We start from the raw sequence: 19,879 nt of genomic DNA on the forward strand, positions 1-19,879 counted from the left end.
AAAGGAGAGCCCTTTGAGGTATCTGTTATCAAGGATGTGATGGTAGAAACTGATTCCAAATTTGGTATAGGTTCTTTACTACTGGTACCTGAAGCAGATTACAATTTATTAGGGAGAGATCTGATAATAGAATTGGGTATTAATTTAGAAGTTGTAAATAAAGAATTACAGATAAAGCTCTGCCCTTTAAGGGTGGAGGATGAAAAGAAAATTAATCCTGAGGTGTGGTATACCCCAGAAACGGTGGGGAAATTGCAGATTAAGCCTTTCTCAGTGGAAATAAGTAATCCTGGCAAACCCGTAAGAATAAAACAATACCCTATCCCTAGGGAGGAAAAATTAAGACTAAAACCTGAAATAGATAGGTTATTGGAAAAAGGGCTTTTAGAGCCCTGTATGTCTCCCTTCAATACTCCCATCCTGCCTGTAAAGAAGTCAGATGGGTCCTACAGATTGGTGCACGATTTAAGAGAAATAAATAAGAGGACTTTGGCCCGGTTTCCAGTAGTTGCAAATCCATAAAAAGATTTAAAGGTAATTGAATCCGGACCACTAAGTAACTCCTGGTCTGCACAAGCTTGTGAATTATATGCAGTACTCAGGGCTTTAAGGTTATTAAAAGGAAAAATTGGAACAATATACACAGACTCTAAATATGCATATGGGATAGTGCACACATTTGGAAAATTTGGGAAGAGAGGGGACTTATAAACTCACAGGGAAAAGATCTAATTCATCAAGAGCTAATTGTCCAAGTTTTAAATGCCTTAAGGGGCCCGGCTCAAATTGCTGTGGTCCACTTAAGGGGACACCAGAAAGGATTGGACTTTAGAAACAGGGGAAATAATTTAGCTGACCAAGAAGCTAAGAAAGCAGCCCTACAAACTCGGGGGGACATGGGGCAGAGCGACACTGTATCTGTGGACTCCCCCAAAGAAAAATGGCAAATATATAGTTTTACCACTCAAGAAAAGGAAAAATTACAAAAGATGGGAATTGAGGAGGGGTCTGAAGGGCAATGGAAGCTCCCAGATGGGAGAACTGTTTTACCTAAAAGCAAGGCCTCAGAAATTTTGCAAAGATTGCATGACCAGACTCATTGGGGAACTCAGGCATTAGTAGATCAATTTGCCACTAAATATATGAGTATTGAAATCTATGATTTGGCTAAAAGAGTAGTGGGGGATTGTCTGATCTGTCAAAAAGTAAACAGAAAACATCTTAGGGAAAGGCCCATGGGAGGAAGGGAATTAGCTCACAGGCCTTTTGCCAAAATACAAATAGACTTCACTGAATTCCCTAAAGTGGGTAGATATAAATATTTGTTAGTAATAGTAGATCATCTCACCCATTTTGTAGAAGCTTACCCCACTACTCGGACTACTGCTCAGACAGTGGTCAGAATATTATTAGAAGAAATAATCCCTAGATATGGGATAGTAAAAACAATAGATTCTGATAGGGGACCCCACATGCCATATGATTTGGAGGAACCCCGAGACCACCCCCAGTTGAAGGACTATAAAATAACCTCATATATTATTGCCTTAATGAAACGCCGCAATAAACTTTGGGAAAAAGGAATCATTATGCAAAGACCCCCTTTAGATTTAAAAATACATAAAATATACCCAGGAGACTATGTGTTAATAAAATCCTGGAAAGAATCTACACTAACCCCACAATGGGAAGGTCCTTATCTTGTGTTACTCACTACAGAAACTGCAATTCAGACTGCAGAAAGAGGATGGACACATGCCAGTCGAGTAAAAGGACCAGTTAACAACACTGTGTGGCAAGTAACCAGTCCTCCCGGGAACCTGAAATTGAAGTTACAGAGAAACTAATGGACTCTTATCAGATTGAATACACATCAGACTTATATTACTTAGATAGTAGACTAATTAGTAATTCAAGTGTTAAAGTGTAAAAATCAAAATTGTAATTGCTATCCTTTTGTATGCTATATCTGTAAGGTGTGTGGGGAACGGTGGTGGTCACATTGCAACAGAGGGTATCCTCCACGAGGAACTTGCAATTCCTGTTGGAACGTACAAAGAGAGATTACAGCTTGGGTACTGACCTGTAAAGTGACTAGAGGGGAAATCCGATTGGAATCTAAAGAGTGGTGGGAAATTTTCTCAAAGGGCATTCACCCAGACTATTACTGCTACCATACAAACGAGCCGAGCCCATTTGTGGCAGAGATCATAGAAGGCCTTTGTAGGAAAGACCTAAAAGGGGTCAGTTGTACCGCACCAGAGGTAAAAGATCAGAATTGGCGTTCTTATTGCATGCGGCAAGGCACTAGAGGGCATAAATCCCCTCCTGAAGAATACTCTTGCTGCCGAGAAGATGGTACACCCTGTGGCTCGAAGCACCCGAGTCGACGGGCGAGGCAGAGGAGTAAACAGCTGTGGAGGAAGGAGCCCTCAGGATGGAATACGCAAGCAATATTTGCGGAACTACCCCGGGACTGGGAGTAACAAAGGCAGAACTAGTTTTTGGGCTCAAAGGTATTTTGGTGATAACCAGCTAATAGAGGGAAAGAAGTCACAAGGGTATAATTGTTGCAGTGTGAGAAACCAGACCCCACATGCCATTTGCTTACTGCTTGTGATTTTCCTTTGTATATCTTGTAATACTGCGGAAATAACAACTCATGAACCTTTCAAGTGGACTTTAGGAAGATGGGAGGATTCATGAGTTATAAGGAGCAATACTACAGCTGGAGCTCCCACTTTCCAGTTACCTGTGGCATCCTTAGGTACTCGTTGGGGTTCCCATTGGGTTTCATCGTTTTATATGTGTCCTGCTTCAAATCCTGGTAAAGGGTATTGCAATAGTCCTGGACAATATTGCTGTGCATATTGGAGTTGTGAAACAATAGCTGGTACATGGGACCCCCCCCACTCCTGATCCATACATTAAGGTAGTCTGGAAGCCAGATGGTTGTATTCCTCCCGGCTACTGGACAGGTCATAAACCCCCAGAAAATATTTGCAGGAATATACAAATTACTGCATTAAGGCCAGAGGATAGTATATGGTTAATTAGAAAAACTTGGGGCGTTCGTTTATATTCGGCTGATTTTGGCAATTTTGGTAGCTTAATATTTATAAAGAAGGAAATTGTGCCCCCTGATCCTGAACCTGTAGGGCCAAATCCAGTGTTATTAGAAAAGGAGGTTGTTTTAGCCAACCAAACAAAAGAAAGGGATCAGACCCAGAATAAAATTCAGAATGAAAACACTTCAGGAGACAAACAAGAAAAAAACCCAGGAGGGTAATATACTCTGGAAGGTTATGAAAGCGAGTTATGGTGTCCTAAATAGAACCAACCCAAAAACTGACGGAAGACTGTTGACTGTGCTATAATTTAAGACCCCCATTTTATGAAGCCATAGGGGTCACTGCAAAGCCCAGAAGAGTGAATGGAACTAATCCGAATTAGTGTTTGTGGAAAAAGGGTAAAGAGACAACACCGGGGCTTACCTTGGCTCAGGTAACAGGGAAAGGGAGATGCATAGGAAAAATCCCAACACAAAGAGAATACCTTTGTGAAGTAATAGAAACAAGTAGAAAGAAACCGGCTGACTGGCTATTGCCAGCAGCTAACACTAAGTGGGTATGTAACACTCTGGGTGTCACACCGTGCATCTCACTAAAACTGTTTAATCCAAGCCAAGACTACTGCATCCAGGTAACGATTATGCCCAGAATTACCTACCATACAAGTGACTACATATATGAACAACAAACTGTGCCAGAACACCATCTAATGAAAAGGGAACCCCTCACTGCCTTAACTATTGCAACTATCCTTACCATCGGGGGAATAGGAGCTGGAACTGGGATGGCATCCCTAGTAAATCAACAAAAGGAATTTAAAGCATTAAGAATTTCAGTAGATGAAGATCTAAGTAAAATTGAGCAGGCCATCGATGGATTGATAAAATCATTAAGGTCCCTATCTGAGGTGGTGTTGCAGAACAGAAGGGGTTTGGACTTGCTATTATTACAACAAGGGGGATTGTGTATAGCCCTGAAGGAGGAATGCTGTGCATACGCTGATCATACTGAAGTTGTTACAGACACCATGGCAGAATTAAAGAGAAGATTAGAGCAGAGAAAGAGGGAAAGAGAGGCACAGCAAAGTTGGTATGAATCATGGTTCAATCAATCTCCTTGGTTAACTACCTTGTTATCCACCCTTGCAGGACCTCTGATACTGATAATATTGGGACTGACCTTTGGGCCATGCATCTTCAATAAGGCAATAAAAATAGTGAAGGGACGCTTAGAGGCAGCACATTTAATGCTCATTAGGGCAAAATATGAACCCATACACTATGTAAATGAGACCCTAATACTAAGTCACCAAGAGTTACAAAGATTCAGTGAACAAAATAAAGATGAACAAGAAAAAGGGGGGAATTGAGATAAGTAGAAGATCATTTTGTTCACTGTGATATGCTCGCTTACCTTGGTTTGCATAAGAATGTACTGGTGTGTCTTTGAAATGCTTATTTGCTTACAAGGTGATAAGGAGGTTGAGATTAGAGTCCTAGGTGTGTGTATTTGGTCTGCTTGCTGTATCTCAAAAGAAGAGACTTAGAAGCTATCACAACGACCAGACTCAGACTACATCTGGAGAGTCACGCCTGCAAGGAGAAGGGGGGGGATAAAAGGAAGGTTGGGACAGAACATTTTTGCGCGCCGTTGGTGGAGCAGGAGACTCCCCGGCCGCCCAGCGCTGTGCTTTGCCTGCCTTACTCGCTTGCTATTTTCAATAAAATTGCTGTATTGGATTAAGACACTTCAAATTGCCGTGTCACAATTTATAACATGCAAGGCTCAAAAGGAATTTGGTAGGGAAAGAGAATTTTTTCGAGGTCTTTTAAAGGCCACTTTGTCCTCTCCTGAGTATGTCCCGGCAGATTTGCGAACTCTTTTCTCCTGTTTAATAACTCAGGGTGAATTTTTGGTGTGGTAATCTGCGTGGATAAGGGAAATAAGGGACAAGTTGCCTGACCTTTGGGTTAATCCGGACAATTCACGTGACTCAGATGGGGCAATAATATTAGTAAGCCACTTATGCGGGAATGAAAATTGGAATGCAGGTCAAAAGCAGGCAGAAAATTTACCAAAGGAAGCTTTGCTTCTGAGTGCAAAAGCAGCAGAGCAAGCATTTTTTAAATTGAAACCTAGTGGCCTCGTTGTTAATTTTTTGTCTATAAAGCAAGAGCCTTTAGAATCTTTTATAAGTTTTGTAGATCGCCTTCATCAAGCAATAGATGCACAAGTTCCAGATGAGACACTCCGACAAGGAATGATTACTGTGATCGCGCGGCAGAATGCGAATTAGGCTTGTCAAAATGCAATCCTCAGCTTACCTCTTGATCCAGACCCAACCTTACAAAACATGCTGGATGTTTGTGCACGGAAGGTTTCCATCGTGCAAGGGACTTTAGAGAATTCCAAGCACTTCTTACATGGGTTTCTATCGCTGAAGCCTCCGGCACAGACACTGCACCACCGGCAGCTACAGCTGCCCCACCACATCGCTTTCTGAGACCACCCCCAAAGGGACTGAAACAATGAACGGCGTGTCTTCTGTGCAACCAGAAGGGACATTGGGCACATCACTGCCCAATAAAGGACGAATTTTTACAGTTTAAAAATCAAAAACAGGGGCAAGGAATTCCTCATCAGGGGGGAAGTCCAAAAAACTAAGTTGTCAGCGCAGTCCCTCCCTGCGTGCAGACATAAATGAGGTGGGACAAAGACCATTACTGGAGGGGGGGGTAGTGACTTCCAGCACCCACCTGAGGACACAGACTATAATTTATCAGACATGACTGTACAAAATGAAATTAATTACTCAGGAGATGATGTGCCTTTTATTTCCAGGTTTTGGTTGGGTCGGGACCCTGACCATCCTAAACCTGTGCTTAACACCTGTTCTAATTCTTCTCTTTTCAGGCTAGCATTAACTGAGCCTTTGCATCTCAAGGATACAGATTGGCATTTTGTCACAGTTGATACTAAGAACCCCAGAACCTGGAGGAATATCTACAGGAGGTATATCGTTATTGGGGACACTAAATACACGCCAGTCGACATAACCATTGCTCCTTGTTTAACTGATTCAGACCCTAAACAGTTAGTAGTGTGGCTGCACTGTTTTCAACCCCCAGTGTTCATTCCCAAAGGACAAATCATTGCACAGGCTATTCCAGTGACTGGACCAGCAGTGCATCCGGAACATCTGTGGAAGCTGTTACCAAAGAAGATCCATAAAATCTGTCAAGCCCAGGTACTGGGAAAGGATCGCCCCAAAATTAACTGTTATTTGTGGAAAGGAGGTGAATGTAAATACATTAATGGACTCCTAGACACGGGGGCAGATGTGACAATCGTTCCCTCATGGAATTGGCCATCTAATTGGGAACTGCAGGAGGTGGGTGGCCACATTCAGGGTGTAGGGGGGGTACAATTGGCTAAGCAATCAAAATACATTGTAAAATTTGAGGGGCCAAATGGGCAATTGGCACACTTACGTCCATTTGTTTTAGATTGCACGGAACCTCTGTGGGGGAGAGACCTGATGGCCCAGTGGGGGGTCTCAATTGACATCCCGACTCCCCAGGTTTTTCGGGAAGCGGTCACTGAGGAGCGTTCTACCCAGAAATTAAACTGGCTATCTGATTCTCCAGTCTGGGTAGATCAGTGGCCGCTAAACAAACAAAAAATTAAAAGCGTTCCGAAAGCTCGTGGATGAGCAGTTAGCCAAAGGGAACATCCAGGAAACAACATCCCCCTGGAATTCCCCTGTCCTTGTCATTAAAAAACCTGGCAAGGACGAGTGGCGGCTCCTCCACGACCTCAGAGAAATTCACAAAGTAATTGAAGATATGGGTCCTCTCCAACCAGGGATGCCATCCCCCACAATGTTACCCCAAGATTGGAATCTGGCAGTTATTGATATTAAAATTTTTTTTTTCCAAATTCCTTTGCACCCTGATGACGCACCACGTTTTGCATTCTCAGTTCCCTCTATCAATTGAGAAGCTCCAGCAGAGAGATACCATTGGAAAGTACTTCCTCAGGGCATGAAAAATAGCCCAAGTATTTGCCAGTGGTATGTCTCCTCATTGCTGGCCCCGATCCGTGCAGCCAACGACGGCATGATTATCCATCATTATATGGATGATATTTTAATTTGTGCCCCCAATGACGATCTACTTGCACACATGCTTGAAGTGACAACCAAGGCGTTGATTGCTGCAGGGTTCGAGCTTTGTGAGGACAAAGTTCAGAGGATGCCACCTTACAGGTACCTGGGGCTAGAAATTGGTAAGCGGACCACTGTTCCACAAAAATTGGTAATTAAAAATAACATCAAAACTTTAGCAGATGTCCAGCAGCTGTGTGGCTCTTTAAACTGGGTAAGGCCCTGGGTGGGTATCACAAATGAAGACCTAGCCCCCCTTTTCCATTTATTGAAAGGGGAAGAGGAGCCTAGTTCTCCTAGGGTTCTTACCCAAGAGGCCAAAGCTGCACTGGAGAAAGTCCAGGAGACAATGTCTGCCCGGCAGGTCCATAGATATGATCCAGACCTGCCCTTTAAATTTATAGTCCTGGGCAGACTGCCACACCTCCATGGAGTTATCTTTCAGTGGAGAGACACCCACAGGGAAAAGAAGGACCAAAAGGATCCTCTCTTGATTATAGAGTGGGTCTTCATAAGTCATCAAAGGGCCAAAAGAATGACACAGCCACAGGAGCTGGTAGCAGAAGTGATCCGCAAGGCCAGAGCCAGGATCAGGGAGCTGTCTGGATGTGACTTTGAGTACATTCACATTCCTTTAAAATTAGAATCGGGCCAATTTACCAAAGCAATGTTAGAACACTTATTACAGGAAAATCAGGCCCTACAATTTGCTCTAGATAGCTACACCGGTCAAATTTCTGTCTTGAGTCCGGCCCACAAAATTTTTAATCTGGATGTTCAATTCACATTGTCAACAAAAATTATTCAAAGTAAAAAACCTTTAAAAGCTCTGACTGTTTTTACAGATGTGTCCGGAGGGTCCCACAAATCCGTGGTAACATGGAAAAATCCTCAGACTCAGCAGTGGGAGTCACATATTACTGAGGTGGTAGGTTCACCTCAGGTAGCTCAGTTGGCCGCAGCTGTCAGAGCTTTTGAGAGATTTTCTGAACCTTTTAATCTGGTCACTGATTTGGCATATGTAGCAGGTGTAGTATCTAGAGCTCAAGATGCAATTTTGCAGGGAGTTTCTAACACTGCTTTGCACAACTTGCTCTCCAAGCTGATAAGATTAATCTCCCACAGAGAGCAACCCTTCTATGTGATGCACATCAGGTCACACACCGACTTGCCGGGCTTCCTGGCAGAGGGTAATAGGCATGCTGATTCCCTTGCAGCTGCCCCTGTGCAAATGGCTCCACTCCCAGACAAATTCCAACAGGCAAAAATCAGTCACCAGCTCTACCATCAGAATGCACCCGGCCTGGTGAGACAATTCCAGCTCACCTGTGACCAGGCCCAGGCCATTGTAGCCACATGCCGTTCTTGTAAGTCGCTCCCAATGCCATCAGTGAGTGCAGGGGCTAACCCCAGAGGGCTGAGAAGCTGCGAATTGTGGCAGATGGATGTAACACACATCCACTCTTTTGGCAGATTTAAGTATGTTCATGTCTCTGTAGATACTTTCTCGGGTGCTGTCTTTGCTTCTGCCCATGCAGGGGAGAAAGTGGCTGATGCTGAGAAACACCTGATACAAGCTTTCTCCACACTGGGCGTTCCTAAAGGGATAAAAACAGACAATGCCCCTGCGTATACCTCTAAGGATCTCAGGAGCTTCCTGCAGCAATGGGGAATAGAACATAAGACAGGTATCCCCTATTCCCCATCAGGTCAAGCCGTGGTGGAGCGGACCCACCAGAGCTTAAAGAGAGTCCTCAGACAGCAACAGCCAGTGATGAAGGTGGAATTCCCCCAGGTCCGGCTTGCTAGGGCACTTTTTGCAATCAATTTTCTAAACTGCTCTTTTGAAAACCTAAATCCTCCAATTATCTGGCATTTTCACACATACCCAGAAGCTAAATTCAAAGAGAAACCTCCTGTCATGATAAAAAATCCAGAAACATGGCAGCAGGAGGGACCCTATGATTTAGTAGCCTGGGGGCGTGGGTATGCTTGTGTGTCTACGCCCTCAGGCCTGATGTGGGTTCCATCAAAATTTGTGAGACCACACATCCCTAAAGTACAGCCTGTTATTGTCAGTCCTCAGGTGGAGAATGCAGCGCTGAGAAGGCGGCGGAAATCATCCCTTTCAGAGTCATCCTCTCTCTCTAGCTCCCTCAGTTCTCTGTTCCCTTTTGATTTAGACCTCCCCCACCTAAATTACTAATTTTGTATCACAGTTATTTTACAGAAATCATTGTCACCCAGATCCAACCTGTGATGCTGCTGAGAAAAGGCCTCATCCTCCTCATCCTGGCCACCATCTCACCGCTCCAGCTAGCATGGATTGTTCCTCAGCCCAAGACCAGTGTGTGGGCCACATTAGTTTAAATTTAAGCTCATGGGCTGAGGACATCTATGACACAATATCATCAGATTGGCTGGGGTCTCTTTTTCAGGGATGGAGTCTCTCAGGTTGGATCAAGTCACTAATTCAAACTGGACTGTCACTTGTACTGTTTCTTATTGGGCTTGTCATGGGTTTCAGTGTTGTAAAGGGACTTATTCTGAAAGCTCTGAACTCTACCATCTCAGTTAATAGAGCCCATCTCTCCATAGATGAAGATGTACAACCTACTCCAGAAGAAGAGCCTCTGAATCGGGATCCTTGGTTTGAAGATCAAATGGACTCAAAGACAACCCCTGTTTAAGCCATTTTCATTTTTTTTTATATGTAAAGGGAGGAGTTGTTGAGTTGTGGTCCCAATGTATATCCCCTCATATTGGTTTATCCCTCCATATCCCCTCTTTGTTCCTGTGTAATCTACCCGTTTTCCCCTCCTTTGCCCCTTGAGAGCCACTCCCCTGTCCTTCCCCCACTGGCTGTTCGGTTTTCCCCACCCTCCCTATATCTGGATGCTCTGGGCAGGGCTCCCTCTCTTTCTCGGGGAGGTCCTTTGAAGCCACATGTGTCCTGGGGAACTCTCTAGGCTCTCATTAAACTTTGGAACTAATCCTGAGGGAGAGCGCCTCTTTCCTTTGCTTGTGGGACCAGCTCGTCTTTGGACTCACGTGGGAGCTTCTCCAAGCCCCCCGGGATCCAAGGAGAAGTTCCTTCCCTCTGCCCGCCTCACCACACTGCCCAGCTGGCCGGGCTCCACAGGGGTTTTGTCCCCATGGATTTGAGGGAGAGAAGCAGCACCAAAGGGACCCAGGTGGGCATTTGGGATACCAGCTGTAGAGACAGAGGGCATCAAGCAATTGAACAGCTTACCTGGACTATTGGAAAACCCATCTGCAGCAGGACACTTGAAGGTAGAAGAGCAACGAGTATCAATTGCCACCTCAGCAGTGCACCGCTGGCAGTACCGAACAAATCGAGATGCCGTGATCCCCATCCACAAAATGATCCGTGAGTTGGAGTGCCAACGGGTGGTCAGCAAAACCCACTCACCCTTCAACAGCCCCATCTGGCCTGTGTGTAAATCTGAAGGAGAATGGAGGTTGTACTACCGTACATTGAATGAAGTGACTCCACCGCTGAGCGCTGCTGTGCCAGACATGCTGGAACTCCAGTACGAGCTGGAGTCCAAGGCAGAGAAGTGGTATGCCACTCTTGATATTGCCAATGCATTTTTCTCCATTTTTCTGGCAGCAGAATGCAGGCCTCAGTTTGCTTTCACCTGGAGGGGCGTGCAGTACACCTGGAGCCGACTGCCCCAGGGGTGGAAACACAGCCCCGCCATCTGCCATGGACTGATCCAGACTGAACAAGAAAAGGGTGAGGCTCCAGAACATCTACAGTATATTGATAATATCATTGTGTGGGGGAACACAGCAGCAGAGCAGCAGAGATGCTTGAGAAAGGAAAGAAAATCATCCCAATTCTCCTGAAGGCCAGGTACTTGATTGTCTTCAAAAATGATGCTGATGGGATCTCTGCTAACTGAAGGAATCTTCATTCCACCCACTCCTACAATGTGCGAACTCAGGGCTCTCAAGGGCCAGTTGGATGGCCAGTACATCTGATTAATAATTGAGACATCTGCTCCTGTATCAAGCATTGGTTCCAATCAAACACAGTGTGAACCATGTTTCAGTTGTACTTTCTTGTATGGATGATCTTTCAGGTTAATTGTAAAGAAGACATCATGGCCAGTTGATCCAAAGCCATTGTCTTGTGTTCCAGAATCAGTTGGTTCTTTTGAGCGCTGGCGATGTGGCGGGAAATTTTCAACTGCTACAATTTGGGCAATCTTGCTTCCTTTGGGAATTGTCACAGGTGGTTGTGAGGCATGAGCCAATAATTTTCACTTGACCGGTAAAGTCTGCATCAATGCCGCCGGGAATCACAATCACACCTTGTTTGCTTGTGGAAGATCTCCCCAGCAACAAACCTCCAACTAGAGAAGTTGTGCTGTACATTGGACCATATACATTGGTAGGAATTAGGGTTACCTTTGTGTCATTCAGAGTGACTTCTGTTGCGGTGGCCACATCGACTCCCAAGACTTCCCCAGGTGGTAGGTGAGTTGTTCAACAGAAAGCTGTTCTTGGAGTCTGTGGGGTCTGGGCATCGATTTATTTCTTCACGCGGTGCCTCCATGTGCTGCGCTAGCCGTTTCCCACACTGCGAATAGTTTCTGTAGCATGATTGTCAATGTTGCACTTGTGACACCACACAGACTTTTGGCAGTTTCACTGGAGATGGCCTGCTCCATTGCATTGAAAGCAAATGGTTTTAGATGATCTGAGATTAGATTGACTTTTGCTGCGACTAAGTGAGTTGTTATCATTGCTGCCTGACAAGGCAGCTGCAATCATGTGTCCTTGTTGTTGCATGGCATCTTGGATGGTTGCTGTGAATGCTGCAGGTTGGTTGCACTGTTCTGCGTGTGTGGTTCTGACAAGCATCTCATCAACTGGACAGCCTTGAGGAACAGTGGCTAAGATGGTTCTTGTGTGTGGGTTAGCATTTTCAAAAGCAAGGGAGCGGAATAAATGTTCTTGAATGAATGGTGGCATGTCAGGTGCGTCTTTTAAAGCAGCTGACAGACTATCAATAATTTGTCCAAATGGTTCAGTGGCTCCTTGCTTTATGGTTGCATAGGATGCTGACTTTTTCTTGTTGGGTGCCAAAAGCAAAGCTTGATGGGCCAATTGCTGTGACAATTGATGCATTTCAACAGGAAAGGTGAGTTGCACCTGGTTGGTTGCATTATGGTCCCTGTCCAGTCAGCATATCTGGCTGGACTCCATAAAAAGGATCCCCTGTGGGAACTCAAAATGTCTCTCAGACATTTTTAGAGGTTCCAGGCCTTGGTCAGAAGCATTCTAGACCCTGGCAGACAGCTGAAAAACAGCTGTGATTTTGAGTTTGAGCCATGGAATGAATTGCCAACTTTGGAGGTGGAACAAGCAGTCACAAAAGGTTAGATAGTATAGTAAAAATAATTACAAAGTAGAGGGGAAATTTTTTTTTAGTATTGTACAGGGGGGTTTTAGCACATGTACAGGGGGGTTTTCACTTTGTACATGGGGGTCAGAAGTTCTAAGATGGAGGAAAGTGGGCTGATCCTGTTCTTCCTCCTTCTTTTTCCTTACCTCCATGTTCTTGGTGATGTTGGCACTCACAGATTGGTTTAGAGTAGAAAAACACTTGGCAACGTAGGTAGTAGGTATTGGGGAATAATTGTAAACATGTTATACGTAATATATCATATAAAAGATAACAGCAGCCCTGGGCGGGGGGAGAGACGAAGAAGACAGCAGATAGAGAGGATGTCAGTGTGTGTGTGTGCCTCTACCCAGGCCGCTGATAAAATAGCCGCAGTCCAAGAACATAATCTGTTAGATAACTAGCAATAAACTGCCTTGAGACCGAACAGCTAAAGGCTGTGGAGTTTTTCTTTGGAAGCACGGGTTGGAGGAGGAATTTCACCACCATATGAGACCCCAGAGCAAGGCCGGGGTTCTCACAATCCCCAACATTTGTATGTTTGTTGGCCTCCTCAATTGCCAAACGCCTCCATTCCCTTTCAAACATGAGAAACTGGGAAGGCGTCAGAAGCAGGGAGGCAATATTAGATGAATCACCAGGACAAAGCACATCTGCTGTAAATATATACTGAATGATGTTCCTGGCTGCTTGTTATGAACAAAACAGCCTGGCTGGGACACTTGGCTCGAACTAAGTACTGACATTGAAATGTTAATTACATAATCGCTCCTGGGAATCACACCCCCACCCAAATTAGGACTAGGATGCAAAATAAGCCAGTGGTATCATGGGAGGGGGTTTTGGGGATGAAAAACACCCCAAAATGAAAAAGGGGCACAGTGGAGGGGGCTGGATGGGTGTGCTGGTTGGGGAAAAGGGAACCCCATCCCTAGTCTGTGTTTAACCTGTCACTATAACCTGCAGAGGACCAGATTGGACTGGGCTGTGGGAAGGCGGCACAAGGAAAAGAGACACTCCTGGTGTTAGCAAGAGGGCAGGAGAGGGATAGCTGCTGCTGTACCTCGGCAGCAGGCTCTGCACATCCCCCCAGCCTTCGGCTACCAGTGTGCCAGGAGGAAAGGAGAGAAGACGCTCTGCTGGGACTTCAGATACAGACTGGACACGTCTTCACCTCCGGCTACCTGTGTGCCAGAGACTCCAGGGACAGACTCTGCGCGCCTTCTCACCCTTCGGCTACCGGAAGAAGCTACACCACCCCCCTGCCGAGCTGACTTTTTAATAAAGAGCTGAACACTAATAAGGGCATAGACCCTGTTCATTACACTTCTGATCTGATCCCATAAGTGGTGACTGTCTGCTTAGCTGATTGTAGGATTTTCCACTCATGGGGCTTCCAGATGGCATTCCCATTAGACACTATGACAGGACAAGCCAGGGAGCTGACAGCCTTCCAGTCACCATCTAAAGGAGCATCCTTAACAACTGACGCCCATCGTGACTGCAATGGATTTTTTAAAACTGCTGGCAATGCCAATTGCTGTCCAGTGGAAGGTTCCATTGGTTGAACCTGACGATTTGAAAGGGTGGCAAGGTGGGCTATTTTTTTCTGTAGCATATTTGGTCTTTGTATCTTATTTTGTGATCGCTTGTTCCTGCTACAATTGACAGCAGGAGTGTCTGGCTCTGAGTCATCAGAGTCGGAGCCTGGTGGAAGTGGGCAGCGCAGCGCTGCCGTGGTGGAGTGGAAACTGGCTTTTTCGGGGCTCTGCTCTGCTGTTGTCTGGGTAGCTGCATCTTCCATTTCGCTAGCATTGTGGCGCCCAGCCCCCCCAAGCCGCGCTGGGTTGTTCGCCGCTGCCGCCACTGGTGTTGGGTACCACCGAGCCGCGCTGATGCGGGGGGGTGAGGGGCCAGCACCACCTCTCTCCCGTCTCCACCTTAGTTTCCGCCTTGATCTCCGCCCCTGAGTTCCTCCTCCTGACTCAGCCCCGTTTCGTCACCAACTCCGCCTGCCTCCTCATGTGCCTCCCCTCCTCCCGAGGGACCCGACGGGGCCACTTCCGGGCTCGCCTCACTCCGCTGGACCACCGAGCTGTTAACATCCGCTGTCTGCGGGCACACTTCTGCCCCTGCAGCGCCCACGCTCCTGCTCGATCCCGCGCCGGCCGGCCCCGCGCCACCTGGCTCTGCAGCTGCCTCCAAATGAGCGACAAAATCCCTGACAGAGGGACTGACTGGAGCCTTCTGCCCTTGCACTGGCCGCATATTACAAACAGTAAAGAATTTTTCAACCCGAGATGGCTTCTGAACTTCTGTCAATTCTGATGTGGATTGCTCAAACACCTGAATCGCGGCTTCCGCTGCTTTTTTCTCCGCGGCCATGCTTTGCAGGGTATGTAAAACTTTTTTCCAAATGCCTCCAAACTCCAGTAGTATTTTTTTGTCTTTTCCGCCCTCTATCACTGCGTCCCAAAGCAGCTGCCCCCGCTCTTGCCATTCGATTTCACTAAAAATCAGCAAAGGCTTTTGCAATTTGCCTTTGTTTCTTGCCCACAGAACCAACTGTTCTAAATCGGCTTCTTTAACTTTTTCAGCTCTCTTTGAGAGAATATGAAAGAGAAGCTGTTATGAGTGAGCACAAGAGGCCATCTGATCCAATTAACAGAATTTATTTAATTCATTTAATAGAGTATATGAGAGCAAAGCAAAAAAGCAGCGCTGCGGCGACAGAGGGGAGCAACCGCTCCGCCAAGCTGCCGCGCCTGTGATCTCCTAGTTCGCTCTTTTTATCTTCTTCCTTAGTTCACTCGTTTCTTCTGCGCAGTCGCATTCTGTTGCTAGGTGGTCGTTTTCTGCCTTCTGGTGGTCGTGGGATGAAGGCTGGTTGTCTTCCTCACAGGTGTCCTTTGATCTAAGGATTCTCACAGTCTCAAGTATACGTGTTATCTTAGAAATGCATGTTATCAGTTAAGCAATGCAAAGCCTATTGCCTGCTACCGCTGTAAAAGCTTAGGAATGCGTGTTATCAGCAATTCACAGCCTGTTGCCTATTACCGCTGTAAAATAAAAAAAAAAACAAACTTCCTTGAAACAAATTACTATCTGCAGCTGCATCGAACAAAAAGGTCACCCTTCTCTTACAATTTCTCCCCTTTTCTTTTATCTTCCTTTTTGTTCGTTGAACCGCATTAATTCTTTTCTACTAAGCTCTAGATAGTTTTCGGCCTCTACCTGAGTGAATGATTCATATTTTGATCTTACTATCATTAAATGAGCGGCCTCTAACCTACTCTTTACTATAGCAATAAGCTTATTAAAGATGCAGGGTCCGAAAGTTAGCACTAAGATGAGCAGAATTGCCGGTCCTGCAATGGTAGACAAAAGAGTTGTTAACCAAGGGGAATGAGTAAACCATGATTCATACCAGTTTTGCTGAGCTTCTTGCTCTTTTTTTCTTTGCTCTATTTGTTTGCGTAATTCTGCCATAGTATCAACCACAATTCCTGTGTGGTCTGCATAAGTGCAACATTCTTCTCGTAAGGCAACGCAGAGCCCCCCTTGTTGTAAAAATAATAGATCAAGTCCCCGTCTATTTTGTAACACAACCTCAGAGAGGGATCTGACTGATTTTACTAACCCATCTATGGCCTTTTCGATTCTGCTTAAGTCTTCATCTACGGATACTCGTAAATTTTTCATACCTTGTTGTTGATTTACTAGGGAGGCTACCCCCGTTCCCACTCCAGCTCCACCTATACTAAGCAAGACTGCTACTGTTAATGCTGTGAGTGGTTCTCTTTTGACTAGATGGTGTTCGGGAGTTATTTGATGCTCTAGTACATACTCCTTTGGGTGATATGATATGCGAGGGACAATTAACACCTGTACACAATAATCTGAACTTTCATTGAAAAGCCTTATGGATAAGCAAGGGGTGGTTCCGAGTGTATTACATACCCATTTGGTGTTGGGCGCTGGCAGGAGCCATTCTGCCAGTTTATCTTTTCTCTTGATGCTGATTGTCGTCTCACACAAGTGTTGCATTATTGCGGGTACCTTTCCCACACATTTCCCTTTCCCTCTTACTTGTGCTAGGGTTATTCCTGGGGTGCTATCTTTTCCCTGTTTCCACAGACATTCTCTTGGGTTTGTCCCATTAATTCTTCTGGTTTTGGCAGAGGATCCTATCGCCTCATAAAAGGGTGGATTCATCATGTAACAGAGCCAGCAACCCTCTGTCAGATTCGGGTATGTATAGTTTAAAACGCCAAATGTGGCTTGCATTATTTTCCACAAGGTGGCATGCTCGGGTTTAGGAACACCTGGCTCATCTATGTTAATATGGTTAGTAATAACCTCTGTCTCTGTGTAGTTAATTGTTTTAGTTTTAATGTCACTTATTACTTTGTTGGGTCCAATTGGTGCAGGGTCATAGGGAATAGGTTCTTTTTTAATAAGTATTAGGTTTCCCAAATCGTGTCCCTCTATCCAATGCCTAATCCCCCATGTCTTTCCCAACAGCCACCCTGGGTCATTTGGATGAGTAACATTGAGGTATATGAAAGTACAGTTCCCCAGTAAATCTTTCCCTGTCCATGGCCATTCTTGTGGCTTTACACATCCAGCTGGTCCATATCCCACTCTTAGGTATTTATCTGACCCTCCTCCCGGGGCCCATGCTGATGCTATTGTCTCACAACCCCAATAACCACAGTAGTAATGCCCGGGGAGGTTACAATATGACCTCCCTAAATTTGAAGCAGGGCGCATATAGAAACTTGTCAAATTTAACAGCCGCCCACAGCTTGGATTTTTGGTCATGTTACATACTCCAGCTTTAAAGCTTGGTGCCCCAGAGGTTATCACAGTCTGCAGGTTATAATGAGTATCATGATTTTCCCACCTACTTAATGTCCATTTAAAGGGTTCATGGGTTTCAGTAGCAACACTTTGGAGAGGAAAGCATATCATCACAAATGTAAGAATCTTTAGGGCTGAGTAGTACACACTGCAGGGGATGCTGCTTATCACGCCCAATTTCACATTCCCACTTTTTCTCATTCCATTGTCACCATTCCCGTGCCTATGGTGGTGTCCTGGGTTGTAAGATAAGCTTGTATTCCATTTGCCATCTGTTGAAGGCAAACCGGTTGGACAGGTTTTTGTTATCTCTCTCAGAGACAATGGTTTGCCCTGTAGAGGCAATGGTTTGTTTATACACCATTGACTGATTGAATGCAGGGCTGGTAAATGTAACACCGTGAGGGGTCCCACCCAGAGGGGGGGAAGCCAAGCACTCTATTGTTGTTTAAAGGGGTAGCTTTTTGGGGAGAGGAGGCAGCTCTCTGGGCGGGACTCCGAGAGAAGCAGCTCGCTCTCTCTCTTCGCGGGATTCCCGGAGAAGCAGCTCGCTCTCTCTCTCTCTCTTCGGCGGCACTCGCAGCGAAGCAGCCGGCGCGCGCTGAGGCGACGGCAGCGGAGCTCAGAGGCAACCCCGGCGCAGAGGAAGACCGGCCCCACTGCCACCAGATCTTCAGAGGAAAACTATACCCTTCTAAAGATCACCTCTGCAGCTACAATTCATCAGCCACTGCAAGGGAAGCAATTGTCCCAGCAGAACTGATACTGGCACCCCTCAGGTTCTGGACTTTTTCTTTCACTGGTTTTGTTTGTACCGATTGCATTTGCCTTTTTAAATTGTTGTCTAGTTTTTTCCTAGTAAAGAATTGTTACTCCCACTCCCATATCTTTGCCTGAGAGCCTTTTAATTTAAAGATCCTGGTAATTCAGAGGGAGGGGGGTTTGCCGTTCTCCATTGCACAGGAGGCTTTGCCCTCTTTCACAGACTCCTGTCTTGTCGAACCAAGACAGGTGGTCAGTGCTTCTTCTTACGATTTGGGAGGGTCCCTCATCCCCACTAGCTACCTCTCTGTCTTGCCTGTCAACTTGGTTGCTACAAGCTACAGGGTAGGCCATCTTCTTGACAGCAGAGATATTCTTCAGGGGCGGGATTATTTCCTCTCTCCCACTTTGACCTCCGGGAGTTCCAATTTTTCTCATTTAATTGTGGGGTGTCGCACCTCAGTCCCTTGACCAGCCTGCGACACTTGACCTGGACTATGTCCGTAAGAAATGGACTTGAAAGCTCGTTGGAGTGGTAGCAATGGAATTCAGGGTTTATTCCCTGTGGGAGGGGACTTGGGAAACTGTCCCCCCGAACTACCCTGGGAGGTGACAGGTGTGTAGTTCCCCGCCTCCCCTGTTGTCAATCATTTTTTCATCCCTTCCCCTTGTTAATCAGTATGTCTGTCATCCCTTGGTTCTAGAAAGTTCTTTGTTCTTTATACCCCCATTGGTTCCTTCCCTGAAGCCGCTCCTTCCCCTTACCCTCATTAGTTATAACCCTGTCACTCGACCCTGACTCTGCCCCCGAAGCCTTCCTTCACTGAACGCTTCATGCCTGGACCCTCCCTCTCTTGTCCCAGTTATAATCCCCATTCCGCCCCCTGTTCGGGGCTCTCAGAGCGAGCTCCCTCCCGGAGAGGTTGTTTTCCCTTCGCTCCCTGAATTGCTGTTCCTCAATAAACCCTCCTGGAATTAAAGCCGCCTGTGAGTCGTCCCGCCTTCATAGAGGAAGATTTAATTACGCTATCCGGCTTCTGAGGACTCGGCTCTCTGACAAGCAGAGTGGTCAGAGACCAAGAAGCCCTCAACTGGCGCCCGAACAGACTGACCCCTCTCAGGAGTCAGTTGCGGAGCGTCTCCTCGGCTCCATCGGCTCTGCGATCCGGCTGCCCGAGGACTAAAAGCGCCGTTCGCCGCCAGTTCCACGAGCGGCTGCTCTTCGTTGAAGAAGATCGCCTACCTCGCGGGCTGCAGACACCTCGTCCTGGTTCGACTTTGAGTTTGGGAGCAGACTCCGAACGGGACGAGACCTGCAGCGCTTCCTCTCCCCCTCAGAGGCTTTTCGTTTTGACAGCGGTCTTCTTTCTGGTGAGTTCCTGGTGCCCTGTCTGGCACCCGACCCTGTCTCTTTTCCTTTTCGTTTCTCTCTTTGTCTCTTTGGGGATTTCCTTTTTTCTGCAGTGAGAATGGGCAATCGCCTGTCTCCTGCCCGGCGGGATTTTTACCTCCACGTTAAATCCTCCCTTGTTTTGGGGAACATTTCTTTTAAAAAGAGGGACCTTAAGGCTTTTGTTAATC

The 19,879-nt window shown here is 46.2% G+C and overlaps 1 long non-coding RNA gene across 1 annotated transcript; it reads left to right on the forward strand.

Moving 5' to 3' along the window:
* The first annotated feature begins 14,747 nt into the window (after positions 1-14,747).
* LOC110477522 (uncharacterized) lies at positions 14,748-18,420 on the forward strand. Its single transcript, XR_014952672.1, has 3 exons — positions 14,748-15,068; positions 16,811-16,924; positions 18,120-18,420. It is a non-coding gene; the product is annotated as an uncharacterized LOC110477522 (long non-coding RNA).
* Positions 18,421-19,879: the final 1,459 nt, after the last annotated feature.

This window comes from Lonchura striata, chromosome W, assembly GCF_050655825.1.
Source record: "Lonchura striata isolate lonStrDom1 chromosome W, ASM5065582v1, whole genome shotgun sequence".
Taxonomy (NCBI): Eukaryota; Metazoa; Chordata; class Aves; order Passeriformes; family Estrildidae; genus Lonchura; species Lonchura striata.